Source organism: Arvicanthis niloticus, chromosome 7 (genome assembly GCF_011762505.2).
Source record: "Arvicanthis niloticus isolate mArvNil1 chromosome 7, mArvNil1.pat.X, whole genome shotgun sequence".
In the NCBI taxonomy this organism is placed as follows: domain Eukaryota; kingdom Metazoa; phylum Chordata; class Mammalia; order Rodentia; family Muridae; genus Arvicanthis; species Arvicanthis niloticus.
Window position 1 is genome coordinate 91,156,655 of NC_047664.1, and position 25,764 is coordinate 91,182,418.

At 42.6% G+C, this 25,764-nt stretch overlaps 1 protein-coding gene across 7 annotated transcripts in view; it reads right to left on the bottom strand.

Annotated features, from left to right (window-relative positions):
• G3bp2 (G3BP stress granule assembly factor 2) overlaps positions 1-25,764 on the bottom strand; it is a 73,920-nt gene that overhangs the window by 22,107 nt on the left and 26,049 nt on the right. The window contains exon 1 of one of the 7 annotated variants that reach the window (XM_034508504.2): positions 4,650-5,012. The exons of 3 other annotated variants lie outside the window; for them this stretch is intronic. The gene's annotated coding sequence lies outside the window, so the exon portion shown is untranslated. Of the gene's footprint in view, positions 1-4,454; positions 5,013-25,764 lie in introns of those variants that run through there. 3 more of the 7 variants (XM_034508500.2, XM_034508502.2, XM_034508503.2) reach the window with 3 other exon arrangements.

Sequence of the window (25,764 nt, forward strand, 5' to 3'; positions counted from 1 at the left end):
AAGAAAAACTCTACCAGAGCTATATCCTCAGTACCCTTCAATCTTCATAAGTATTAAGACACATACACCACTTACTATAATTAGTTGCATGAAATTTCATGTCATTCTTTTGTGGTTTTTTTCAATGCTTGGAGAGAACAGGCAAAATGAGTATTTGTGGAGAACAAACCATACTTTCTTACTGAAAAAGGTCAAGAAAACAAAACAATACCTAGATAAGGAGGGGAAGTACAGAAAAACTCCCAACTTTGGAAGGGTATACGCATCATTTTATCCGTGGAAAAAAATGTCTCCAATAGCATACTGTAGCCTCTTTACCAGAACGTGCTATCAAAGGTTGCCCACGCTTGAACTCCAGCTTATCTCCGGGACAGGGTGCTTACCCCTCCTCCTTCTGCAGGGCTCACTCTTAGGCCAAGGCCCATTCTCACTGACCCAAAGGCTAGATCTCATTTTAGAATGCAGCTACATTTTAACACTGTAACCATATCCAAAGCTCCCAAAGGTCTTGCTTAGAGTGACTTTAATGACCACAATACTATTTATCCACTCATTTTTAGGACAAGGAACAGATTTGTTGTGGTAACCTTGGATCCCAGAACCTCAGTGATAGACCTAAGGAGGTTACAGATAAGGGAACCCTAACGATAAGTTCTGAAGTACAAAAGGTAAACATGACCATCCCAGCACTTGGGAGGCAGAGGCAGGCAGATTTCTGAGTTCAAGGCCAGCCTGGTCTACAGAGTGAGTTCCAGGATAGCCAGGGCTATACAGAGAAACCCTGTCTCGAAAAACAAAAAACAAAAACAAAAACAAAAATTATGTGCTGCCCCCATCCTTCTGAAACAAGGTCTCTCTATATAGCCCTGGCTGTTCTTCTGGAATTCCCTCTATAGGACCAAGCTGCTTTCCAATTCAGATATCTATCTACCTGCCTCTGCCTCTGATATTACAGGCATAAGCAACCATGCCCACCCTCACATTATATTTTAAAGTTTAATGAGTTTCCTGTGTTTCCTTTACCTTCTCGAATAGGGAAGGTGTTAACTTCATTTACAGAAAAATGAAACTGATACTCATAATTCAAAAGAGATCAAGGTTCCTCAGCCTTAATTCCAAGAACAGGAATTTTATGTCATCAGCGTGATGTTTTCATTATTTACACTTATTTGCTTTGGGCCAGGTGTGGTGGCATACATTTTTAATCCCAGCACTTGCAAGGCAGAGGCAGGGTGGATCTCTCTGAGTTCAAGGCTAGCCTGATACCCAGTCTCAAATAACAAAACAAAGCAAACAAACAGATAAACAATAGGCGGTGAGCAGGTGACTCCACTGTTTTGTGGGCAGCACAGCATTTCTTAATGGTGGTCATGTTTAGCTTCTGTACTTCGGAACCCATCCCATATGGTTAGAGTTTTGATTTCCTTTTTTTTTTTTTTTTTAAAGATTTATTTATTTATTTCATGCATGAGTACACCACCATGTGGTCTCAGACACACCAGAAGAGGGCACTTAACAGCTGAGTTATCTCTCTAGGCCGGGTTTGGTTCCTTTACCCATAATTTCCTTTGTCTATCACTACTTGGATCCAAGGTCAACACAACAAATCTAATCTCTGGGAATTCAAGATCAGCCTGTCTCAAAAGAATAACAAAAACACCAAACTTCAGGGGCTGGAGAGATGGCTCTGTAGTTGAGTGCATATTGTTTTTGCAGGACCTGAGTTCTACCCACCACCCACATCTGGCAGCTCACAATCTGACTATAACTCAAGCTCCAGGAGATCTAATACATCTGATACACACATATTCACTTGCATGGACATAATTAAAAGTAATAAGCTCTTAAGAAACTGTACAGTTTAATTTTCATGCTAAGCATGTACCTGCAATACCAGTGCCAAGGAGGCAAAGGCAGGATAACATAAATCCCAGGCCAGCCTAGGACACAGAGCAAATGCCAGGCTAGCTCAAGCTATACAAAGATCCTGTCTCCAAGAAACTAAATAAATGCAATTAAGAAAAAAAAGACAGGACAGGACAGCAACACTATATGGTAAGAACTATCCCCAATGTTAGTTCAGTAACAATTTCTGGATAGATAAAATATCCAGAAATGAGATGATTAAAATAAACCAAAACACAAAAACCCTTTTTTTGCTAAGAGTTTGGGAAAAGCACACTGGTCTGCTTTCTCAGCCCTTGCATCTACCAGTGTAGTAAGTAACCAGGTCAGAACTTGCAACTCAGTGCCACCCTCTCTGTTCACAAGCAAGATGTCACTCATCATCCTCATGTCCACGCAACATAAAAAGTAGGCAATTTAGAAAATAACTTCTAATATTTATAATGTGTAATAACAATTCTGCAACAACAAAAAAAAATCTGCTGTCAATAATCTAAGGACACTCTAAATTTCTGGTTGCTGATACTGAGATTTTGGTATTTTAATCTCTAATACAAATATAGCTGCCCACATTCCCCTGCTACAAATAATGCCAACAATTTCTTCAAAACCAGAATTTGCCTAATAATCCGACTACTCCGGTCATTAAGTTAACAATTAGTTTAGATAGTAAATTTGCCCTAGGTTCATAGGCCAAAGGCTGAACAAGAAATTGCCTTCATCATCATCTATCAGCTAATGGTGGCTGGATCTGGGTACTAGCAATGCACCAGGTATCGACGGTGCCTTGAACATGTAATTCAGACTCTTAGCCAAATCTAAATTTACTAAATTATCAAATGACTTCTTTACCTGCTCCTGACAGCCATCCATTCCATGAACATTCTAGTTACTCCATCTGAGGCTTGCATTCACCATCGATGATGTTTCAATTCCAGTTTTGTTTTGTTTGAGTCTGGGTTTTCTGTGTAGCCCTGGCTGTCCTGAACTCACTCTGTAGCCTACATATCTGTCTGCCTCTGCCTCCCAAGCGCTGAGATTAAAATCATGCATCCATGCCCACCAATATTTCAATTCTGAATACTCAATAACCTAAACCATCACAGAACTAAGACACTAGTAAACACATTTTGAAGCCGTTCTCACAATCGACTTTTCAGAACAAAATAATTTGTATACACTGAGATTAGATGAACATATGACTTAAAACGGTAATGAAGGGACAATATATAATTCAGTCCTAAAGTCCAAACTAACCAAACGGTTTTTTTTTTTTGGGTTGGTTGGTTTTTTGTTTTGTTTTTTTTTTGTTTTTTTGTTTTTTTTGGTTTTTTTTTTTTTGTCAATACCTCACTAGGTAGCCCTAGCTGTCCTGTGGAAGGATGTAGACCAGGCTGGCCTCAAACTCAAAAAGACGCCTGCCTCTATCTAACTCCAGAGCGGTGGGACACTGGGTCCAAACCTGAAGACCGTAAAGGGATCACTGGATTTGGCAAAGCCAAGTGTTTACTCAGAAAGTTTGGTTCACATGCCTAGGGCTACAATAACTGCCAAATATGGAATTGGGAAAGAAATTACTATCCTCATCTAGAATTAGTGTATCCTTTTAAACTGCAGCTAATGGTTGCCCTGCTTGGGTACTTGGAAAAAACGAGGTATGGTGTCTAGAATCTAAAAAGCAGAAACCTTAAGCTAACACAACAATCACATCCAGAGAGAAGGGGGCAATTTTCCTCGATCCAGCTTTGGTGCACATGTTTTGTTTTTAAGGAAGTAAAAGGCACCTCCTCAATGTTTTTTGTGCTTTGGTTTAAAACTAGTTATATCTTGGGAGTAGAAATTGTGAAAACGACCCTACAGCCCCAAAGCACTACAGGGGCACCTGAAGAAATCTGCCCTTAGAGACGCAGGAAAACCTCAATCAGATTCCTCTAACAAAATCCACACCATCTAGAGAAACTAGAAGAAACGTTCTTCTCCCCTCATCCTACCCCAAATAGTAGGGGGAGAAAAACCCATTCCCAAAGCACTGAAACGTCCTTTTTATTCCTGGGTAACCTGAGATCGCCTGAAGAAAAAGGACGTAGGAGACGCACGTTACAGTCCCAGTATCCGAACACGTTCGGGATATTCCGGGAGGGGCGGGGGGAACGCCGAGCACCCGGCAAGTGGAGCCACCTTCAACCCCGGATTCAGTTTCCGGACACAGAAATGGTGCCCGGAGGCCGCTACTTTCGCATCTGCGTTGCTTCTGCCTCCGCCGACACGGCCTCCTTCCCCTCCCCCACGGGCGGGGCGACGACCGGGAACTGGGGCCGCAAGCAAGCAGAGAAGCCAGGCGGGTGGGCTTCCCACCCTGAAACCGCCTCTGCAGAAGCCCACTATCCCGCTTCGCGGCTTGGCGCCCGTCGGCGCGCTCTGGGAGCTGCGGCGGACAGGGTTCCCCCCAACCCCCGGCCGCCTCATCCTAGCAATCCCCAGCCCCACCTGTGCCCTCCTCTGCACCACGCGCGCGGGTCATCTTCCTCCCCACGCAGCCTCCCGCTCACCTTGCAGGAAAGGCTCGGCTCGGCTCCGCACGCACGCACCCTTGCTGGCGTAGGCAGCCGGCGAGAACAATGTTTCTGCCGCACCAACCCCGACACCAGACGCACACACCGGACGGTTGCCGCGAGCCGCGGAGCGGAGGGAAATGTCCCCTGCCGACCACCACACCGACCGCCCTTCTCGGCCCCCGTACACACCTCCAACCAACAGCGGCGGCGGGCACGTCGCGCGGAGGTCAGGAGTGTCGCGGGATCGGCCGCAGCAGATTCTCCTCCCCCGAATAAACCCAAGGCTTCGAAATCCAGAAAGCCGCGAGCTCGGGCCCCTCACAGCCACCTCTTCCTAAGAACCTAGAGCCGCAACGAGCTCCAAGAACACGGACGTCCCGCCCCCTTTGCCACCGCCCCCTCTTATTGTTTTACCCCTGCGGAAAGGGCTAGGGAACCCCCCAGCACAACGCCAGCCAATCAGGCATCAGTTTGGAGAGCTGGACCCAACCTTCTCTCGTCCCTCTGCGGAGCACGCGCAGTACGGCGCCGCGCTCGCTCACTCGGGCGTCCGGAAAGCCAGGGAACCGGAACCGGCCTAAAGCCGGGGCGAGAGCCCGCTGATTTGACGTCACAAGGAAGCTGCCCTTTCTCTTGCAGTGATGCTGAAGCCTCCCTGTCCTTTCAGGTGGCGCGAACAAAAAAGATGGCTCACCGCTAAGTAGTGTCTTTTACAAACGGTTATTCCTGGAGCCTTTATTCGTGTTAAGAGGGAGCAAATTTAGTAATGTCCCTGGTTGCTGCTTTATGGGAGCATTAAGACGCAGTTTTGAACACTGCACAGTGAGCTTACCTGTACTGCTTATTAACCTGTATTAGGAAATGGAGGTTTAAAGTCTTTCTAATCAGTGTCATCCAGCTAGTTTTAAAGGGTGCTGAGCCATGGAGTATGGGGAAAATACGACATAGGCTGTATGGACTTGAGTCTTTTGTAATGGCCTTGGTGGTTTAGTCCTTAAATGTAACTTATTGGAACATTTACAAACAAAGGCTGGAAAGGCTTAAAATTTCAAAAAATGCCACTTATAAATGAGACTTAGTTATGGACACTACACTGCTTTGAGAACCTTGATTCATGGGAAAAAAAGCCTTTGTAGACAAAAATGTTACGTTGCCACTAATAGCAATGTTTTCAGTATCAAGATAGCAGAAGAAACTGAGAATGAAGCCATGAAACGGTGAAAAGAACGGAAGGGCAATTCGAGGGGAAGAGAACACAACTGAACCAAGCATGATACATCATCAGTTTTCCCTTACAGTCCTATAATGGAGACTTCAATGTATTTCCTAAAAGTAAAAAAAGGTTCACAAAAGGCAATGCTGATATTTGAGCAAAATCTACACTGGCTTTACTTTAGATTGCTTAATAATTTTTATATGCAAAATATATAGGCAGACCATCACTTATTAAATGAATCTGAGATGGTTTTCCTTAATACATTACTTATGCAGATTACATTTTAAGTACACTATTTATAGACCAGATACTCCTCTGGTATTTTATAAAATCACTTATGTCTCACAAAAACCCACTTAAGTAATTACCTATTTGAATGTATACTTTACAGATGAGGAAAGTAAGAAGTACTTTCCTAGGCCTATTTATCCAAGGACACACACCTATTACTCATCTCAGCCAGGCATGGAGTTACATACCTATAATCCCAGCACCTGGGAAGTAGAGGCAGAATAATCACAACAAGGTCTAGGCCAACCTGGTCTACGAAGCAGGTTCCAGGTCAGCCAGGGCTACATAAGCAGACTCTCAATCATACATGAACAAACAAGGGTTACACATACATAAGCAGTGTGCATGCATACCCTACACCCTTAATTGTAAACTACAGAATGCTGCTAGTATTGACTGCTAACATTTCAATTGTTTCCAGTCACATCCAGTGCTTTTGGTTTATTTTGGACATTTCAAGACAAAGTTTCTCTGTGTAGCCCTGGCTGTCCTGGAACTCACTCTGTAGACCAGGCTGGTCATGTATGATACCATGCTGGGCTCCATGCACTGTTTTTGTAAGTATTCTTTATCCTGTAACCTGGGATAAGGATGGAAGTTTTTTGAGTGTATCTAGGGCCTTGCTGTGCATGTAATCAGATCTGGGTTTGCTAAAACTCCTTTCAGCATTTGTGATTCTGCAAATGTGTGCTGGGGTCTGAGTATGTGCACATCCCACAAGTACCAGGGGACTGTCAGTGTTGCTCTGGAAAAGTCCACCACCCCTAAGACAGAGGCTGGCAAAAGTCACTAAAGGAGCAGCCACTATCTTCCTCAATCTCCTCCTTTTATAATCCTTCAAAGCATTAAAAAATTCTAAGCTTAGCCCCAGGACTCTACAAAAGCAGGCCTCCCTCAGGCAATCCCTGCCATTAACACATACCAATTAATAGATACTTGGTTTAAAAAAGAAAGAAAGAAAGAAAGAAAGAAAGAAAGAAAGAAGGAAGGAAGAAAAAAAAAAGAACCAGCTATCTTCCATTTTAGTAAACCAACCAATTCCCACAAGTATCTTTTATTTCCTAAACGTCTCTAGTCTGTTGTTCTCTGAATACTGTCAGCTTTGCCTAGGGTCCGGCCTGTTTCATCTTTCCATGATGAAGTAACAGTCTAGCTAATCTCTCTGCCTTTCAAAATAACCACTATGAAGCAACCACTGTCCCCATGGACCAAGCAGGGAGGCCAGTGTGAGTGATACTCAGTCAAGTGGCTCAGGCCAAAAACCGGAGTGTGACCCTTAACCTCACCCTTTTATCAGATCATGCATCCAAATGTCAATAAGTGTTGGCACCCCCTGCCCTCATTCATTCTGTATTAAACCTGCCACTGTTTCTCCTGCTGTAATAGTTAAAGCCTACTGCAAACCTTCTCCACTTTGCTTAATTCCATGATAGCTCCATTTGCATTATAATTCCATCTATTTCTCACAAAAGCCAGACCTTTGGGGTGGGTTGTTTGTTTGCTTGTTTGAGATAGGGTTTCTTTCTCTAGACCAGGCTGGCCTCCACCTGTCTCTGCCTCCTGAGTGCTGGGATCAAAGGCATGCACCACCACTGTCAGGCTAAAAGCCCAATCTCTTACAGCTTCAAATCAGATGGCATTACCCAAACCTCCTAAAGGCAATACTAAATTGTAAGTCCTTACTAAGGCCTACTAGGCCTACCTAATACTATCCTGAACTTGTTAATTTTACTTCCTCCTTGCCATATCTCTCAAGCCATCTCAGCTCTCCTGACATTCAGATTAACTCCCCATCGAAAGGCCTCTGATGTGAGCCTACATCAAAAGTGTCTGAACAGAGCCAAGAGCAAATTAATTGTATCTGGTGATTCCCCTCCGGGATCCAAATTACTATGCCATTTTTCCTTTGTAATTAATCATCTGGCTTAGGGCTGGCTATACTTTGAGACTGTGGTAGGTTGAATGAGAAATGCCCACCCCCCCCCCAGTCACGTGTCTGAACACTTAGTCCCTACTTGATGGGACTGTGTGGAGAGGTTATGGGGATGTGCAATCATCCTGAAGAAAACAGGCCACTAAGGAGGGCTTTGGGAATTTGTAGCCTTGCCCCTCTCTTTCAGTTTCCTAATCTTAACACCTTGCCCACTGTCAAACCTCCATGCCATGATGAACTCTGATCCCCGGGAACTGTAAGCCAAAATAAACTCCTTCCATAGCTAGCACTTGATCATGACATTTTAACAGAGCAACAGAAAAGTAACTAGTACAGATACATGTACATACTTCTTAAAGGAGGGTGGGGCCTGAGCTAAGACTGATAAGAAATAGGGAAAGTTGAGAACTATGTAGCTGATACTGGTATGGTGATCCTAGCACTCAGAAAGACCAGGGAAGATGACCATGAGTTGAAGTCCAGCCTCAGCTACCTAGGGAGACATGTCTTTAAAAAAAAAAAAAAAAAAAGACTACAGTGGCAAGAGAGATGGTTCAGTGGTTAAGAGCATCAGCTTCTGTTCAGAGGACCAGAATTCACAGCATGCAAACCATGGCTCACACAACCATCTGCATTTATAGTTCCAGAGGACCTGAAACCTCTTCTAAATACTAATATTCATAAAAAAAAAATAAGTCTTTTAAAAAAATCATACCCCACCAAACAAACTTACATAGCTAGCTAGCACTTGCCAATTAAGTGCATACTCAAGAGAAATCTAGGGAAGGGTACTCTGGGAATTTTAGTCTAGGTAATGCAGATAACACTGAGAAGGGAGAACAGAACTTTAGCAAGCATTCTTCAGAATGCTTTCTTAATCGACATAAACAAATATAATATATATGTTATTTCATTCATAAGTTTTCTGATAACTGGGCAGTGGTGGCATATGCCTTTAATCCCAGCACTTGCAAGGCAGAGGCAGGCAGATTTCTGAATTCTAGGCCAGCCTGGTCTACAGAGTGAGTTTCAGGACAGCCAGGGCTACACAGAGAAACCCTGTCTTGAAAAACCAAAAAAAGAAAGAATTTTCTGATCTAATGGCTATGTGCTGGCAGGCCTTTGACCACTGAATCATAAGAAGCATATCATGGGCATTCTTGACCATACTCCAGTTCAGCTCATTAGCTATCAGGTAGTAGGATTTTCCCAGTGTGGGCCTCTCCAGGAAACTCTGCAAGGGCCCTGGTTTCACCAACACTGCCATGTTGCATGTCTGCTACAAAACAGAAAATTCAAATAATTAATGGGGCTAGGGAGAGAGTTCAGTAGTAGAGCACCTACCTGCTATATACAAGGCTTTGGAGTTGATCCTCCCATTACATTATATTACACACAACACACACACAGAGGTTTTTTTTTTTTTTTTTTCTTTTTTTTTTTCTTTAGAAGGAATGAATTCATCTTAACTTCTAACTCAAATGCCCAAAGACACTTGTTCTATAGGATGGGTTCTTTGAGAGAGGGTGGAGGGAGGAAGGGAAGAATAATCAGTGAATAAACAAATGTTGATACTATTTGGCAGATAGAAATGAGTTAATATATCTTAAAAGTACATATATATATAATAATAACTACACTTTCAAATAATATATATGTATGAGAAAGAAGAAGTAACAGGATCATATTTATTTCCCTAAAATAAGTTGACTATTGTTTTCTATTAGTACATAAATACACTTAATTTTTTCCCCAATGGCTAGGCAGGTTATTTTAGGCAATCAAATTAGAAAATTAATTAATCAGTTAACCCTAAGTAGAAAATTAGGATATAACCAAAATAAAAACAAGCTGAATATTTGCACATTTTTGCCACAAATGTAAATCATGGAACTAATAAAACGTAATGAGAAACCAACAAGCAAATCTAATTGATAAGATAAAATATAATCAAAACATAATCATCCATAGAAAAAGGTGTTCAATTTACAGGGAGGAAAAGGACATAGTATTAGTGGAACCTATAGAAGAACTTTACTCTGATACAGCCGAAAACCTTTAATGAATCCTGTGAACTAAAAACATCCACCCTACAGAACAAGTATCTTTGGGCATTTCAATTTATGTGCCCAGCCCCAAATGTTTTATATTTCAAAGCAGTTATTTCACTTCTGGGTATTTATCCCCTTAGGATGTATACCATAAAGTTCATCAGGATAGTATTTTAAGTATCTATTATAGTATAATTTGTAATTTTAAAATTTGAGGCATTATGGGTCTGGAGAAATGACTCTAGGGTTAAAAAACACAATCAAAGTAGAGAGCAGGTAGTCCTCTGACCTCCACATGTGCTTGAGCATAGTGGCATGCTCTTTCATGTGTGTACACGTGCACAAATAAATGTAATAATAACAAAAGATAACAAGAAACATAAAAATATAACATAAAATGTATAAATATAAAATAAAAAATATAACAATAACAAAATAAAAAATAACAAAAAATTTTAAATCAAATCTGTCACCACGCCTCACCTGATAGAGTAACAAACTTCCAAACTTTGAGCAAATATTCCTTATTGAAAAAAAAAATTGCTAGATTATTTCAGGGCTTTCCTTTGGTGTAACTGGCTTCCTTACAAAGTCTTAAATTCACAGGAAAGTACTCCCTTGAGAGCAAAGGAGAAGCCTGTAGTGGCCTAAAGAGAGGATCCTGTGAGGACTTCTCCCTGTAATCTTACCATCAGGTACTAAGGCTGGGATGGATTAAGACTGAAAAGGTCACCGGGCCGGTGGTGGCGCATGCCTTTAATCCCAGCACTCAGGGTGGCCTCGAACTCAGAAAGCTGCCTGCCTCTGCCTCCCAAGTGCTGGGATCAAAGGCGTGCCCCACCACTGCCTGGCAAAGAACCAATTTCTAGTGAAATGAAGAAGTGTGAATTACATGAGCAGGTCAGTTCATTTCTCTGATCATTTAGGGTAGGTGTGAAGAGTATTTATAGTGTTGAGCATGTTTCCTGGTAAGGTGTACACACACACACACACACACACACACACACACACACACACACACACACACACACACGATTCCCATGGGAAAAACAAGGTAAGCCAGACATGGCTTGTATCTTGTGTCTCCTTGTATTCAGGAGGCTAAGGCTTGAAGCCAGCTCAAGGGTACCCTGAGTACAAAGCAAGAGTCTTGGGAGAGGAAGAGAAAAGAAAGGCTTAGCAGAAAGAATACAAGGAAAGGAAGAACCATTGTCAAGGGACCCCCAACAGTGCTGCATAAAGTCAGATGGCTGGCCCGGGTCTCCCAGCCCCCACCTTCCTACTTCCTATTCTCTTTTTGCCTCAAATACTTGATTTTGGGAGCAGAGGAGAGAAACCATGGTGTGCATCTTAAGTAGAGTCAAATCTACTCATCTCTTTCAGTAACTAGTCTGTAAAAATGCATGAGACAGTAAGAAACAAACTTCGTGAAAACCGCAGGGCATCTATCAGCAGGCAGGATGTGTCAAAGAGAGTGGACTCACAAAACATCTCTACACGGAGATTAGCCACTCGTCCATTTGGGACAGCGCTGGATTCTACCTCCAGGCCAGCTTAAAGAGGAACACAGCCAAGCAGCCCTTGTCCAGGGTCAGCATTGGCCTTATATCCCATTTATGTGTTTCCAGGATAACTGTATCCTTATTGTCTAGTGGCTAAGCTGGGCTGGGGTCCCATGGCAGCAGAACACTCATCCTGGCAGAAGCATAAAGGAGGCTTAAGGCTAAGGCAGGAACCTCCCTCTGAATGGAGATGTGTCCTATCTGTCATCTGATGGCGTGACCTCTGCTTTACTGACCCACTTACCTCGCTGTATATGGTTTGGCACCCGCTCACAACTGACAGGAACCCTCTTTTCTATCTAGCCAGTCTTCCATGACCCAGTGAGGCCTCACCCTAATTCCAGAAACGTGACCTCAAATTACCCACTCTCAAGGTGCTGACTGGAAAAGGGAAGCAGAAACGGAAGTAACTAATTGCTTCCTACTTGGATAAAGCCTGTGGGCAAAGGCAAACGTGTTAGAAGCAAGGGTTTGCACAGTTTTGTCTTCCCCTCTAATAACAAAAGATTGCCTAGAATCTAAAAAAGGCTTTCAGTATGTTAAATAAATGAATTTTTTAAAAAATTGGGGGTGGAGCTTTTCTGCAAGAAGCAGAGAGATTTGAGATGGCTCAGAAGGCCAGGTGCCTGCTTCCTAAGACTGACTGTGACCTGAGTTTGATCCTGGACCCCACATAAAGGAAGAAGAAGAAACCAACTCCAAGTCCCCTCTGACCTCTGCACACTCTACACACTATACTTTCTCCCATAAATAAGCCAGTATTACTAAAGACAGAGCTAGGTTATTTAAGTAAATGGTATTTTTTCTTAAGATTTATTTATTTTTTTATTTATATGAGTACACTGCAGCTGTCTTCAGACACATACTAGAAGAGTGCATCACAATAAAGCCCTCAATATCAATGGTCTCGAATCCACTACAGAAACTGGGCAGGCCTCAAACTAACAGAAATCCACCTGCCTCTGCCTCCTGAAGGCTAGAATTTAAAGGAGTGTACTACTTTAATGAGTGTGACTCAATCACAATATTAGGATTTAAAAAATAAATAAGTAAAGCTGAACGTAATGACTCTAACCTGTAATTCTAGTACTCAGGAGACTGAAGTATGACATTATGGTTGAAGCTAGGGGTCTGGACAGATGACTCATCTTACAAATGGCTCTTTATGAGCACTTGTTGCTCTTACAGAGGACCTGCACCCAGCACCCACATGGTGGCTCGCAACCATCTAGACCTTTAGTCACAAGGGACCTTTTTCTGCCTTCTGTCAAGGACATCAAGAATGCACACAGTGCAGACACATACAAGTAAGCCAAACACTCATTCATCTACAACAAAATAAATCTAAAAATAAAAATATGAGGCCAGCCAGGGATATGTAATTCCAGTCAGCCAGGACTACAGAATAAGATCTCCTCTCCTCCCTCTCCCTCTCCCTCCTCTCCCCCTCCCCTCTCCCTCTCCCAGGCTGTCCTGGAACTCACTCTTGCAAACCAAGCTGGCCTCAAACTCACAGAGATCCACCTGCCTCTGCTTTCCCAGTGCTGGGAAAGTCATTATATAATCAATCATGTTTATTGTGTGTTTTCAAAGAATGTATTTCCTAATGGAAAAATGCATTCAAAGACGGACTCTGATATGATTGTAGCACAAACAGAGTTTGAGGCAGATTTGCACATAATGAGAACTGAGAGAAAAAATGATTTTATCCCACCAGACACTGAGGATTGCTAGAACGATGCTGCTTGAGCTGAGGTATTAATGGCTTTCTTTGGCTACATTTTTTTGATGGATCACTCTTGCACTACAAAATTACTCTGTTATTGAGCTATATCCCTAGGCCTGTGAGGGGTCTTGCAGGTATAGCAAGACTGAGGCCAGCTAGAAAGTGCAAAGCCTCATACTCACTGCCCAGGCCTAAGCAACAGCAGGAATGAGCTGGGAACCACAGCTTTGATTGCTGCCAGAGCAAATTCAAATCAGGTCACACTCTACAATAGTCCTGTCTCTCAGAAAGGAGAGGGGTGCATAGAAGGAAATGTTTTTCTTTAAGCATTCCTGTTCTACACATATCATAGAAAACATTTCATGCAAAATTCTTTCATCATGGAAAGTGATGAACAAGGCTGTGCCTACCCAAGAACAAACTACCTCTCCTCTATTTTCCTCTGTAAACTGAGAAACTATATAGCTTTAAGTATTTAAAGGCAATGGTTGCACACACCTTTAATCCCAGCACTCAGATGGCAGGTGGATCTCAGTGAGTTCAAGGTCAGTCTGGTTTACAGACAGACTTCCAGGATAGCCAAAGCTACACAGAGAAACCCTGTCTAAAAAACCAAACCTAACACAAACAAACAAAAGTAGTCCTTCGTTTCTCATAGAATGGGGAGAAGTCTGGTGACATTTCTTGTAAAACACTCTTGTAAATCTCTCTCAGGATGGAGCAGAAGCAGGATGACACTCAGAAGTCTAAAGAAGAGAGTGAGCGAAATAGCTCAGCCAATAAGAAGAGTTGTATGTAAGCCTGAGGACCCAAGTTTGAGCCCTCTGGAAACCCATGTAAGGGTAGAAGGAGAGAACAGACTCCACAAAGCTGTCCTCCATCTTCCACATTGCTAATTGTGACATGTTGGTGCCCACTGTCACCTCTCCATCTCCTTCCCTGCACCACCCACACAATAAAAATAAAGTTTAAAAAAAAAGAAATCTGTAGAAGTGATTGTTGATTCCTGCCCATTTGCTTAGTGAGAATTTTTCCAGCCATGCCTGGTTTGAGGAGTAAGTATCATTGTTAATTTGATGGCTACAGAGAAGTGGTACCCAGTGAGGAAGCATATTCATGGTTCTGTGTTTTTTAATATCAAGGACTCTCTGCTGCTTACTCTTCTGCTCTGGCTGCTAAGCCAAGATGCTCTTACAGTAGCAGTACAGGTCCATGAAGAAAAAGCTCCTAGTATTCCAGCTAGATAAGCTCAGTGATTGGCTAAGGGAAGAGTCCTCATAAAGGGGGCCCACTCTTAGGAATGTGGGCTCACCTTAAGCCATGCTAAAGAGACAGGCAGGATCATTATTCCTTTAATGAGATATTATAGTTTACATTCCCCAAGTTTATACCCCAGCACAGTCCCTCCAAGCTGCTGAGAGCAGCCATGAGCTTCGCTGCTTCCATATTCCTTTCTGGGTCAAGTCAGGACTCAGAAAGATGGAACTTTTCTGGTTTTTGTTTTGATTTGAAACAGGTTCTCACTATGTAACTCTTCTGTCCTGGAACTATCTCACTACCTAGACCAGGTAGGCCTCATCCACCTCATCCACCACATCCACCTGCATCTATGATTAAAGGCTGGCCCTGTTTCTTCCTGTGGGACTCTGGCTAGAACCCAAGCATGCTCTGTGATATTAGGCTTCCTTCCCCTTTCCCCAATCCCTCCTCCCTACCACATGACTGCGTGTTCCCCTTTGTCTGACCTCCATGCTGCCTCAAAACTCAGCCTTTCTTCTTCTTTTCCATATTCCTCTCCCAGGCAGCCACCCAGATTTACAGCTTGCCTGCCCTGGGGCTTTTCATTTGAACTGTTAATAAAACTATCCTCAGGCTTCTCTTTGAGTCCATTCTTAAATTATTTTATTAATGAGACATGCAAGAAGAGACCCCAATTCCTTCGGTATGAATCCCGACCTCATTCCCCTTTCAGGAAGAACAACTGGGGCTTAACTTTGGGGATGAGGCCACCATGCAAATCCTGTAACAACTGACACTGCCACAGTCTCCCCAGGTCCCTTGAGCATTCAGAAACTCTAGCCAAGGTCTGACTCACAAAAACCTCTCTTGTACTTTGTTCCCCAGGACAGAGTTACACTGGCCCACAAATAAAATGTGAATGTCTATGACGTACTTTGCCACATTTAAGAAGCATTCCACTTGATTATTTGAGAATAAATCTTACAGGGGGAAAAAAACAGCTAAGAAATCTGGGAGGGGATTGGAATGCTTTTTTTTTTTTTTTTTTTAACATTTAGTGGTAATTACTGACACAAATAATTCAAGAAATAGATTCTTCTATTTTCTTGTAGATGTCAGAACCCCACTTCACCCCCAGCTATGTTATATATTCTTAGTCTAAAAAAGAAAACTAAAAAGGTTGACCTACTATACTAGATATTATAGGTAAAGAAAAAACCAGGTTGAAAAATTATAAACAGTTCACAAAGACATCATAATTAATCCTAGAAAGACTCAGATGAGCAAGGTGGCCCAGGCTGTCTGGGAGTTGATCATAACCTGTGACTTGTAGAGAATCATCATGGATTTTATGCTGCTGTCCTCTTTGAAGAAGTTCAGGATTCACTGACAGGCTTTGCACTCTTTTTTTTTTTTTTTTTTTTCCATGTCTCATTTTAATTTGGAATACATTTCTAGTAGAATTAGAAACGTCAAAAAAAAAAAAAAAAAAAAAAAAAATCCTGCCGGGCAGTGGTGATGCATGCCTTTTATCCCAGCACTTGGGAGGCAAAGGCAGGCAGATTTCTGAGTTCTAGGCAGGCTTGGTCTACAGAGTGAGTTCCAGGACAGCAGGGACTACACAGAGAAACCCTGTCTCAAAAAAAAAAAAAAAAAAAAAAAAGAGACAAGACAAAACAAAACAAAACAAAACAAAAGGGGGCTGGAGAGATGGCTCAGAGGTTAAGGGCACTGACTGCTCTTCCAGAGATCTTGAGTTCAATTCCCAGCAACCACATGGTGGCTCACAACCATCTGCAATGCAATCTGATGCCCTCTTCTAGTGTGTCTGAAGACAGCTATACATATACATCAAATATAAATAAATAAATAAATCTTTAAAAAAACAAAACAAAACAAAAATCCTGATAGCTATGGGTAGGAAGATGGACACATTTCACGAGGTTGAGTAAAAACAGCCAGACACGAAGATGTGCTGGGGCAGGGCACCCACACCTGTATCCCAGGATTACAGAGGCAGAGGCTAGTGGACCAATGTGTTTGAGGCCAGCCTGAGTTCCAGACCAGCTGGGGCTATACAATGAGAACCTGGAGAGAGATAGACCAACAGGCAGGCAGGCAGGCAGGCAGGCAGACAGACAGACAGAAGAATACTTTATAATCCTGTTGCTGTAAGTGCAAAAGAAGTAGTGGTCTATGATTTTATAAGTCGGAAAGGCTACCCTGGAAGGAGCTGAGCATCCTAGGTACTGGTAAGGTTGGGTTTTTAGATCTGGATGCTGTTTACCTGGTAGGTTATTATGTCTGATGCTTTTTCTCTGTACATGTTAGACTTCAAAATTAAAAAAAAAAAAAAAAAAAAAAAAAAAAAAAAAAAAAAAGAACTACATAAAAATAGCCATGGTAGCACACACCTTTAATCCCAGAACTGTGGAGGCAGAGAAAAGCAGATCTCTGTCACTTTCAAATGAGCCTAGTCTACACAGTGAGTTCTAGAACAACCAGGTCTACACATGAAGACTGTGTCTCAAAAAAACAACCCTACCCTAAACAAATAAACAAAAAACTACATAAAAATCACAAAGGTCACCATGAGTCCCTATCAGGGAGGCTCATCATCAGAGGGCTGGCTCAATGGTAGAGTACTAGTCAAACAAGCAGAAGGCCCTGGGCTGGGCCTCAGGTTTTCGAAAACAAGAATAATGTCATTAGAACGATAGGAAAATCTATAAAGATAGAAAGTAGATTGATTGGCGGTGGCTTAGGCTGGGTGGGGCAGAGAGTGCAAGACTGCTTTCTGAAGTAGATACAACTTTTGAGATTTTGTGAAAGAACATCCTTGTGTCCTTGCAAAGCTTCCTCTACAGATACCCACTGACTGATTTCAAGTTCCGTGCTATGGAAAGACTGGAATGTTACATGCCCAGAGGCTAATTACCTTATCTTGCTACCTTCAGCTGCTACCAACACTCATTCCTTGCCCAATCTGTATTGGAACTAACATCCTATGACTAATCAGGAAAAATCTTTGGAATCTATTGATGTGGCAGAGTCACTGGGATCCACCAACCCCAAAACTAAGAATGGATCAGATAGAATTTGTAGAAAGGCCTACGGTGGGTATAAGGCCTGTGGAAAGTCTTTCTCCTGCCTTGCTGTAACCACTGCTAATGCAGCCACCACTATATTTTAACTTTCCTTGATTTGCAAATTTCTTTGTTCTGTAAAAAACTATGAAACTGCTTCAGTGTTGGGACATGGAATTTAGAATAATTTAAATCTGTGTTCCCAGGCTATGGTCAATCAAAATGGCACCAGAATAACCATCTTTTATTCCCTGAAGATGAGAGTGATGTCTGGGCTATTAACACTGCTTGAATCCTACAAATGTGGACAGTCATTGGGGAGATAGATCTGTCAGCCTAATGGGAAGGAAAGTGGTTGAGGATAGTTGAGAATGTGAGGCCAATGTAGGAACTACCTAGTGAGTTCCAGGGCAGCCTAGGCTAGAATGTAAGACCTGTCTTTTAAAATAATCAAACAAAACAAAAACAAATCCCTACCACTTTCTTCTTTTTCTTTCCCTTCAAAACCCAGATATTTGGGGGGAACAGGAGAAAGAGTCTCCCAAGCTGGCCTTGAATTCACTGGACAGTGAGGATAGCCTTGAACTCCTGATCCTCTGGCTTCCATGTCCGAGAGCTGATATCATAGTTACCTAGGTAACAGCAGCACCTGTGTCTGGATCACTATTTATAATGCAGGGCTTTTGTGACAGTGTTTCATTCTGGTCTCCTGCAGCTTTGTACCTAAAACTCACTAGGCTCCTTGGCCTAAGCTAGGGAATGCCCTGTGCTCTGACTCCTGTCCCTCTTAACTTGTCAACAGAAAATGTGGCCTAGCCTTAGGTGACCTCCGAGGTATCCAGACCACCTATCAAACCATTTTGAGTTTGGCTTCCCCTATTTATTGCCTCGATATTTACTAAGAAGTGAAATACACTTTGAAGCAGTCTTTGAATTACAGAAGGAGTAAGCATTTGGACCAAAGAGGTCACATGCTGCAGATGGACACAAAGAACCCAAACAGAAAGATTGACCAAGATTTGGTTGTAGCCTTCAAGGATTTACTTATTTATTTATTTTAACAAAAGAAGTGGAAACCAGAGAGTCAGTAGTTAAAACAGTATGTGGTAAGAAAGTCAGAGTGCCAGAGAAATCCGTTGATATTTATGGTAGTGAGTGAGGTTTGAGCTGTGTTTGTTTGGGCTGTAGAGTTGCTAGGGCTATGACAAGCACATGCTGAACTGTTCTGTGGTCACCTTTGATGTCTGAAACTCAGATCACCTCTCTCTCTCTCTCTCTCTCTCTCTCTCTCTCTCTCTCTCTCTCTCTCTGTGTGTGTGTGTGTGTGTATGTATGTATGTATAGATATGTGTAGGGGAGCTTTGGAATTAGAGGGAGCATCCCAGCATGCTTGGCTTTTGCTCAGGGGCTGATGATCCAAACTCCTGTCTCCTGCTGGAGAAAGCAAACATGTTACCTATTGAGCCATCTTCTCTCCAGGTCCTCCACTTTGCCTAGTTCCTGAGTGCTGGGATTCCAGACAGGTACCGCAACAACTGTCTGTATCACTTACTCTTAATTAGTCCTGGGAAAACACTGGTCCTATCATATACCTTCTACTTCCAAGTAGAAGCCAGCAGCTCACTCATATGTCTGTGCTTGCCAACAACTTATGGCAGCATAGACCATGATGACAAAGGCTCTCAGTGCCCACTGTCCAGGAACCACAGAAGGACTGTCAAAGAGCAGGCTACGTGAGAGGAGGGAGGTTATGTGCTTCCCTGTTTTGTACACTTGTGTTTAGCCATCAGCATCCAGTGGCCCTGGCAGAAATCAGTTCTTTTTACCAGCCTGCAAGCAGTTGTTCCCAGTTGTCAGTGTCATCACCGAATGAGGACTAAGTCAGGACTGAAGACACCAATGGACTGCCTGCTAATTTTATAAATGTCATCCTTCCACACAGCTCCCAGTTCACGTACGCACTGGGTGGCATGAAGCTAAACTCAGCATATTTCACATGACAAGGGCCTAGACAGACTCTCTTAAACAGTTAGAGATTGGCAGCTCCCAGTAAAGACAAGCCAAAGGGAAAGAAGCCTTTTCCTCCTCCTCTTCTTTCTCCCCCTCCCCCTCCTCTTCCCCCTCTGTACAAAAGTAGAGGCTGGGAGTGTAGCTTGGTGGGGAAACACCTGCCTAGCCTAGCCTGCTCCAGAGCCTGGGTTCAATCACAAGCATAGCAGGAAGAAAAAGACATTCAGAATGTACTTTTATCTGCTATCATAAGATAAATGAAGACGTGTGTGTGTGTGTGTGTGTGTGACAGACAAAAAAAAGACAACCAAGAGAATGCTGTCTGGAAAAGCACAAACCATGAAATGGATGTATTTTGGCAAAATCTTGGCAAACGAGCAAGGTTTGATGGCAAATGTGTCAGCATTCAGGAGGTAGAGGCAAAAAGATCACAAGTTTCAAGGTTACTCTTGTCTAGATGCAAAGTTCAAAGCCAGCTGGGGTACTTGAAACTGCCTCTACAACAAATGAAAAACAAAACTTGTAGCTGAAATTACATCTCTAAAATTTCCTTTGAAATAATAAATGTAGGAGTTTGAGTAATGATAATGAACAAATGAGATTAGCCATGAGCCTGTAATTTAAATAACAGATTTTAGAACACTCTTCTCACTGTGGTTATCTGACTGTCTTTTTTTTTTTTTTTTTTTTTTTTGGACTGGTCTCACTTGTCTGGCCCTGGCCAGCCAGAAAGTTCACTGTATAGACCAAGCTAGTCTGGAACTCAAAGAGACTACTGTTCAGGTCCTGAAAGTGCTAGGCATTCCAGGTATGTCTGGCATTTTCAACAATATAAATTTTTAAATTTTAACATACTTAGCATTTTCTAAAAAACAACAACCACAAAAAACACAACAGACAGAGAGAAATAGGCAATACACACAACTCCACTGTATAGCTGCTACAAATCTCACTAGTGGGCAATTTATAAATGAAGAATTTGCCGGGCGGTGGTGGCGCACGCCTTTAATCCCAGCACTTGGGAGGCAGAGGCAGGAGGATTTCTGAGTTCGAGGCCAACCTGGTCTACAGAGTTCCAGGGAAACCCTGTCTCGAAAAACCAAAAAAGAAAAAAAAAAAAGAAAAATTTTTGTTTGGTTGCTGGTTGTTTTTAGTTTTTCGGACAGGCTTTCTCTGTTTAGCAGTCCTGGCTGTCCCGGAACTCACTTTGTAGACCTCAAACTCACAGAGATCCCCCTGCATCTGCCTCCCAATTGCTAGGGGAAAAAAAAGTTTTAAAAGTCAATTATATGAAAACACATGTTACTTCACTAACTGTGGAGAACAGTATAACACACACCCCTAAAGTGCACACCTAGACGTATATGACTTTGACAAAGGAGGTGAGGGTTTGCAGACATGAAATTAGAGTCCTGTCAGAGGGTGGCAAGTGTGTCAGTGGTGAGCGATGCTTGTGTAATGGAGGAAGTGGAGAAACATAAGGACACTTTGCTGCTGGCTTTGAAGATGGAGGAATAGGCTACAAGCCAAGAAAAGCAGGTGGCCTCCCGAAGCTGACAAAGACAAAGATACTGGTTCCCCTACAGCTTCCAGAAGGAAGCCACACCGCTGACACTTTGACTTTAGCCCGAAGGCAAACAGACTACTTACTGCCTGACCTCACTTGGCATTTTAGCCTACTGACTTCCAAGGTCCAGGAATACAATCCTGCAATAGATTTCCTATCAGTTTGCCTTCTTGTTCTCCAACAGCTAGCTTTCGTAGCTTCTGAGCCAACTCCAGTTACTTCTCTGGTCAGTTTATTTATTGAAAGGAAGGATTTGATCACATGCCCACACCACAGGACCAAAAGAACCCGGGGTACTTTCAAACTCTCCCAGCCTCTACTTCCTGGGCTTCTTTTCCCACTCCTTGGTTCCACCTGGTACTTCTCAGCAAACTCCACCCGCTCAGCTTCTCCACTCTTCCTACAGCTGTCCTTCAAACACTGCTATTCCCCCTTTCCCCAGCGTATCCAGAAGCATATAAATGGTACCTTAAGAGAACCCAGCCTAAAAAGAGGACATGCCCCACCACATCTCCTCCTCCTTGTACTAAAGCTCACAGAGGCTGTGACAGTGTCATGGTTTCGTCTCTAACTCCACTTCTGCCCTGTCACAGCCCATTTCCAGTTAGCTGTAACTTAACAACCCCAGTGCCGTGGCCATCATTTCCTTTATATGGAGGAGGAAACGGGATCCTAGAGAAGTCTGGGCTCTTCAGAACCAAACATGAGTAAGCGTTTTACTCTAACCCCTGCAGTTTCTACTCCCTGCTTCTGCCTGCCTGCCCTTCAATCTTCAGTTGCCCTATTGTAAATGAGACTGCCCAGCCAGCCTTAACATATATATACGTATATACACTTCTTATAAAATGATTACAAGATTTGACTCATATGTTTATGTGCGTGGCACACTGATTTTGAAACTAGTACATTTTGGTTTCTTCTGGCTCACAGTTCACACTGACATATGTTTTCGCCTGATGCTTGTTTCTTTTAGATAGGGTTCTGTGGATAGTTCCCTTTGGCTGCGCACCTATATTACCATAGTCTATATAGCAATTCATACATTTCTTTTTTTTTTTTCTTGTAAGAAATACATGCTTGGTGTTAAAAATGTGGAAAATTCTATTTAGCACAATTACATAATTACACCATAGAACATGACTGCTGGCTGTCAGCACTTTTGCCTCTTTCCAGGTTTTCATATGAGCTCGCTCGCACACACCCCAATTCTAACCACAGCAAACATAGAAGACATCTTGAATTTATCTATTAAATATCTAAAAAGTCAACATAAACAAAAGTTGCAGTAGTCAAGGACATATGACATATTTAATTCCACATAAGAAACAGAAAATTAATTTTTCATCATAAAAAATATATATATGTGTGTTTTTTCTTTTGCAGAAAGCAGAAGTAATACTTGTCCTTGGTTGACATGTATAAATTAAATCATGTCACTTCTTGGCCTTCTGGGCCAGAATGAAGTGGAGAATTAAACAGACACTGTGTGTGGTAAGCAGGGCAGGTGAAGGCGAGCTGAGTGACCTGGTAAGCAAGTGTAAGGGCCACTCCCTCAGCTGAGAAATCTGTAAATGTAGCCTCTCCTGCTCAGGCACCCACCTGGAACCTGACACCTCTGTGCAGAAAGTCTCCTACCATCTGTTTCCTTTTGACCTTCCTCACATCACAAAACCAAGCCAAAGCTTCCAAATAGAACAGAGCCTGGTGCAGCAAATACTTATTGGAAGGAAAAGACCTTGTCTTATCGGTATAAAAAGGGGCAGTAGAGGTGAGAATGTGGCTCAGCAGTAAGGCATCTGCCTGCTTTGTGTGAGGTTCGATATCCCACATCACCAGTGAACAGGCTCCTTTCTGTCAAATCAACAGACACACACACAGAGAAGGGGCCTCTTAAACAGAAGCATACCAACAATTTAAAGTAATTTGACTTACAATTTTCTTCTTGCTGCTGTGTGGTTTATCACACCCTTGCTCAGCCCCTCATACTGTCAAAAAATAAATATTTTTATATATTGCTCACCTCTTTAATTTGGTTAAGAGGAAACTTGCTGAATAAGCAGTATTTTATACTTGAAATTCCAGTGTCATCTGGGCCTAGTAACTAACACCATAATCGCTCTTTTTTTTTTGGGTGGGGGGGTTTAAATATATTTTAGTAACTTGATTGAAGGCTTCTTGGCTCAAATAAAAACACTGATATACATATATATATACACATATACATATATATAAAACAGGTGTGCCGGGCTCAAGAGAAGGCTCAGCAGTTATGAGGATGTACTGTATTCTTGCAGAGGACCTGAATTTGGTTCCCAGCAACCATTTGGCTCATGACCTCATCTGGCCTCCACAAGCACCTCCCACAATCACATATGTAGAACACTCACACAAACACACACACACTAATAGTACATATTTTTAGATGTATTTAATTTTGGAGCATGATTGTGTTGTTTTCTTCTCTCCACTAGAGCCATGTACAGTACACAAAGGCAGACCTTCAAGAGGTCCAGAATATGACATGGCAGCACTGAAATTATTTCCAGCAAGAGGCATTTCAGTTCCTGAAATCATTCTAAAAGTAGAACCTCCCCAAATAACTAAATCATTATAAAAGCAGGGAAGACTGACTCTCCGCCAGAGACAACAAGTCTCTGATGCACATCCCAGCACACTCTCAGAAAACTGTCCTGACTCCCTTTATCCCTTCTAGAGCCATTTAAGTTGACTTATTTTCCTATAACTGCTCTCCTCTCTCTCTCTCCTGTGAGGGACAGGGTGAGCCCCAATCACATGTTGTTTCTGTGAGTTCCTATCAATATGTTAATAAACATGTGATTATATCTTATCTTTTCTCTTGCTAATCTGCCTTTTGTCATATTTCTATGCATAAAACCTAAAGGGAAGGACCAAAGATAGGATTTACTTTCTCAACTAACTACACTGCCAGTACATCTTTACACACACTGAATCTGTAATCTTCTTATGGATCTTCCTATGAGAGCAAGCCCTGGGTACTATTATGGAAGCTGCAGTAACACGACTTTTCTACATGCCCCTGCCAAGACCTCACACCTGGAATCTGTAAATAAGACTGAATTGGACAACAAAGACATGCCAAGACACCTAGAAGAAACTTCCAAATACTCAGACTATTACTAGAACAAAAGGAAAATTAACTACACAAAGGGAGCAGGGTGTCTTGTTCAGGGTAACTTGTTCAGCGTAAAAGGCACTTTGGCCACTACAACCATTGGAACAGAATTCACAAAAGGAAAAAGAAGCAACACTTAAAACTCACTTAGCCAAAGGCCATTCGTTAAACCACCCCATCTTTCGTAGTAGCCAAACTAAGTAGACCCTCAAGGAGGAAGAAGCAGGCACCCTTGGACTCTTCTGTCCATATACTCGCTTTCCTGTAGCTTCAGGTAAAGAGATAAGGTGCTGAAGAGTTTATGAATGTTTTGAAGGTTTGCTTGGCAGAAGCCACTGTCACTGGGCTCCAAACAGTTGCTAACCAGTCCGGGGACCTGGAAGCACACAGAGACAACATGACCCAGCAGAGATCGGGCACCCAGAAGACACCACCTCTGAGTTTTCCTACCAGTAGCATTTACCCTTGCCAACTACACAACTGCCACTGGAGCTTTCCTCCCAAATCCTTCCATTCAGGGAATGTTTCTTAAATATTCACAAACTACACAGAGCCCTGGCAAAGAAGGTAAGCAAACATTCAAAGTGCTGGCAGGGGAGGGAGGGTGTTGAAGGAAAGGAACCAACTCTGGGGATGGAAAGTGGCCCAGGTGTAGAGAACTGAGACAACTGGCAGTCAGAACATCCAGGAACTGAAAACATTGGGCAAACTAGGCTTAAAACAGGTAATACAAGCTGGGCATGGTGGCAAACGTCTGTAATTCCAGTACCCAGGATGTAGAGGCAGGAAGATTGCCAAGAGTAGAGGAATCTCCACAGTTAGTATCAAGCCTAGGGGCTCACACAGAGGGAGGCTGTCTCAAAAAAAAAAAAAAAAAAAGGACTGGGAGGAGGGGAAGAAGGAGGAGGAAGAAGAGGAAGAGGAAGAGAAGAAGGGGGAGGAGGAGGAGGAAGAGGAGGAGAAGAAATTATTGAAATCATCAAGCAATCAAGTTGAGGTAGAAAGAACACGGTGGTGGGTAAGGAAGGGCAGGGCCAGGAATCATTTGGAAGCCTTGAAACCTGGGGCTGGAGGGACTCAGCCTCAGCAGTAAATCAACCAGTAAAGTTTTTCTTTGTGTTCCTTCCCGCCAAGACCCCCAGACACCCCCCACCTCCCAACGTGGCTAGGTCATTTCAATTTTTCTTTTATTTTTAAAAGGAATTATTTATTTACTTTATGTATATGAGTACACTGTAGCTGTCTCAGACACACCAGAAGAAGGCACTGGATCCCATTACAGATGGTTGTGAGCCACCATGTGGTCGCCGGGAATGAACTCAGGACCTCTGGAAGAGCACTTAGTGCTCTTGACTGCTGAGCCATCTCTCCAGTCCCATTTTGATTTCTTATTGAGCTTAATTAAAAGATAATTTTGACCTAAATCTTATTCTTTGTCAGATGAGACTCCAGTATACCTCAGGCAAACC